The 3853-nt window shown below is 37.4% G+C and overlaps 1 protein-coding gene across 1 annotated transcript in view; it reads right to left on the bottom strand.

Moving 5' to 3' along the window:
- LOC106474779 (DNA methyltransferase 1-associated protein 1-like) overlaps window positions 1–3853 on the bottom strand; it is a 71625-nt gene that overhangs the window by 37025 nt on the left and 30747 nt on the right. The gene's annotated exons all lie outside the window — the stretch shown is intronic.

Genomic DNA, 3853 nt, shown 5'->3' with positions numbered 1-3853 from the left:
TATAAAGTTTCCTTTGACTCTCTTACTAGGTCAAATCAACTGAGTTCATAACCCCAATCTGACCTTTAGAGTTTCCATACTATAACTTTTAAAGATTTCTCCATGAATATATGAAGTCAAAGTGATAACATCTCCTAAGCATACGGCCCAAAGAAGATATTTTACGGTTATTTAATGAGGAGTTAAAAGGTATGTACATATTTCTATTTCTTAATTTATCGTATTTCATTGCACTGTATGTTGATGATAACAGCTAGAGTTAGTGATATGGTAGAGAAAATGGAAAATAAAATATAAACATTTACCTTAAAAAAACTTTTGATAGTCATTTAGGAGGTTCTAGAGTTTATGCATTTGAAATGTGAAAACTGTAAGATAATAAATAGTATTATTACACTCAAAATGAAAATCACCTTGCAGGTGAAATATTCAGTCTGAGTGCAAATAATTACATTAAATAACGAATGTTTATTAGGATTAGTAGAAAAAAAAAAAAACTAAATATTTTATTTTACTTAAACTACATACTTGTGTTCTTGTGAAGTTTAAAATAATTTTATCCACTAGTTTTATTTTTGGAAGAAAATATAATGAGAGTTCCATAGAGTGCTTCACTATCAGGCATGTCATCATTTTCAGGTTAAGCTCGCCCAATTGGAACAAGCCCTATAAATGATGTCCAAAGTTTGGAAGCAGAGGGACCGGAAATTGGTTCCCCATGTCAGTTGATATGTGATACGACTGTGGAATTGCTCAGGTGAATCATAACCAAAAGAACCATCAGAAGGGGAATGAAATAAGAGCATGCCTATCAGATAGCAAACAGTTCTAGAATGTTAATATAAAGATAATTCTCATTCAAGGTCCATGAACCTGAAGTAAGAGAGTAATTCATAGATACTCCCCACCTGATGAGAACAATCTGTAAATAGGCTAATGTCTGGCTTGAGAGAAGGCAAAGATATGCCAGAGGTGGTGTTGGAGTGATCTGGCCATCAAGCAAGTTCCTCCAGTAGAAGTATAGGAAGGAGGATCTGTGAGAACGGTGGATCCCTGGACAGGTTCCTCTGGTTGTGCAATGCCCTCTGTAGTAGATGCATATGTACACAGTCAAGCAGAATAAGGTGTTCCAGAGAAGCCACAGTCCCCAAAAAGAGATAAGAACCTCCTGCACGAGAGGAGAAGTGCAGACTTTAGTGATTAAGTGCTTCAGGTCTTGTAAACAGAGGTGAAAATTAGGCACAGCTAAGTTGAGAGTTTAAAAGGATATCCCGGTGGATGAGATATTGGGTCAGGGTAAGGAAGGATTTGATTATTTTGAGGAGTCACTTTAATCAAGCAACATGAGGAAAGTATGATCTGAGGATTTCTCCTGGGAGAAGGTGAGGAGAAGCCAATCACCTATGTAGAAATTGACTGTAGTCCCAGCCCATGCAGATGATGAGCAATGGTCCTCACAATGCAATTGAATACATAAGGGAATGATGCTATTTTGAATGGAAGGGCACGAAATTGGAAGAAATGGTTCCTGTGGATGAATCTGAGGAAACAACATGAGGCTTGGGCTATTGGAGCATGAAAGAAGTAATCAGACACATCTACTTTGGTCATCGATAGGCTGGTTTGAAAAACTAGCAAAGAGAGCTAATTTTCCATCTGAAAATGAGGGACAATAAAAAAAATGATTGATGGAGGAAGGTTAATGATTGAGCACCAGTCCCTGGTCTTTTAGTGGACAATGAAGAAGTAAGAGTAGTATTTGTTTGCTTGTTTGTTTGTAGTTAAGCACAAAGCTATACAATGGGCTATCTGTGCTCTGCCCACCACGTGTATCGAAACCCAGTTTTTAGCATTGTAAGTCTGCATACATACTGTTGTGTCACTGGGGGAGCACAAGAGTAGTAACCTGATGAAGGGTTGTGAACTATATCTATGGCTTGTTTCTCCAAAAGTTCTGAAACTGCCCCTTCCAGATGATGAAAGTAGGTGGTGATGAAAGGTAACAGATTGGGAAAGGAGGTGGGTAAGAGAAGTGAAGGGTTCCATGCCTTCAGAGAACAACTTCAATCTTCTTTGGGTTTTTAGAACCTCGTTACCTAGGTGGTACTATTTTTCTTTGCCCCCATAACCTGTGATGCTTCCTGTTCCATCTTCCCCTCATGATTTCTTTGTTTTCCCCTTCCCTGGTATTTCTGTTCATGCCAACTTCTTTCTTGATCAGTGTCATTCAGGTAACTTCATGCCTTGTTCTGCATGCTTACCTGATTCCTATCTCCTTGCATATAATCACCCTGTCGTTCTTTCCCTTGATACCTTGTTGGCTGTCTCCCTATTTAGTGCCCAAATTTCCTGATTTTGTGCCTTATCTACTACCATTCTTTGATACCTCTTCTCTCTTTACCTTATTATAAGTTCCTCTTAAAAATGTTCTGGGGACACCAAAGCACTCTTATTCTCTTTCATTACCCATTCCATTCCTCTGCCCTTTTCCTACTTACTTGGTTCCTTTGTTTTTGAGAGCTCTTCTTTTCTATGTCTGATTATCTTCCTCCAAGACCCTCATTTTACCTCCTTTCTCCAATAAGAAGCCTTTGATGAGTCCTTTATTTTCATGAATCATGGGCAGAAGCTACCCACCCTCAATCTTCTTTTTCCTCCTTAGTTTTGTGCTTTTACCAATCTCATTTTTCCACACCTGTCCTTTGCCCAAACACTCCTTCTTCTCTCTGTTCTGTCCCAATATCCTGACCTTCCACCTCCTCATTTTACTCTTTTATCTGCCAATCTAATTGCCAGTGACCTCCATCTAGTCAGTTAAGAACCTCTATGAGCCCAGTTGTCCCAGTTTGTACATTTATGGACACATTTTACAGCCAACAAATGAGTCATTCAAGTCCTTACTCACAGTATTTATACCCAGAGCAAAGCCTCGATGTGGAAAAACCATTTAAAATTCTCCTCCTCAACATCAGTATCAAAGGCAAAAGAAGGAATTTGTGGTAGGGACAGAAGTAGAGGATCCCAGTAGCATGCTGGACCCCACCACAAAATGGACAATGGCTGTCACATCTTTCACAGATAAGGACCTCCAGAAGTACTGGCAAGTTCATCAGTGTGAGTGATATTTTCACTCGCATCAGTTGAAGAATTCTCATTGAATTGTGAATTCATAATAATTATGTTTAAACACAATCAAAGTAAATTGAGAACAGTTTTTTGACAAGTCACAGTAAACATGAACATATCTTTGCATGACTGTGTAGAGGAAAAGAATGAAAATTTTCATGTGCAAATTTAAAGGGAGGATTCGCACAAGGTGTGTCACACCCCTATTGGTGGAGGGTTTTGTTGAATGATAAGTCTTCATGTAGTAGTGCAAATTCATGTGAACATACATGAACTTAAGTGGGAGTTTTCACAAGGCTGGTGACATGCAAGTCTTTTGGGCATATATGTATGATTTCAAGAAGAAAATAGCTATCTGTATACAGGGGTGAGTATTTATTTTGGAATAATTCTTTTTCCACTTATGTAGGTACACTGAACACTAATGAACTACATCAAATCTTACTTTGTTTTTGTACTATTTTATTCCTCACTATATTTAACTAGCACTTGAAAGTTTATCAACATTTGTAAGAAAAAGGAAGTATGTAAAATAAATGAAATTTTATGTTGCTTAAGCACTGGTAACTGGGTCCTGTTTTAAACCTTTATAAAGTTGACTTACTTCAATTACACAGGTCTGCAAATTTAAACTTCATAAAAGTTGTTTTGGTTTTAATAATAAATTTTCCATAACTCAGCTACGCAGATTTCAAAAATAATATTACTTTTTTCTTATCATATAAAG

The sequence above is a fragment of the Limulus polyphemus genome, unplaced genomic scaffold (assembly GCF_000517525.1).
Source record: "Limulus polyphemus unplaced genomic scaffold, Limulus_polyphemus-2.1.2 Scaffold142, whole genome shotgun sequence".
Classification (NCBI taxonomy): Eukaryota; Metazoa; Arthropoda; class Merostomata; order Xiphosura; family Limulidae; genus Limulus; species Limulus polyphemus.
The sequence above is the reverse complement of the archived record's forward strand: the minus strand, read 5'-3'. Positions and strand labels throughout refer to the sequence as shown.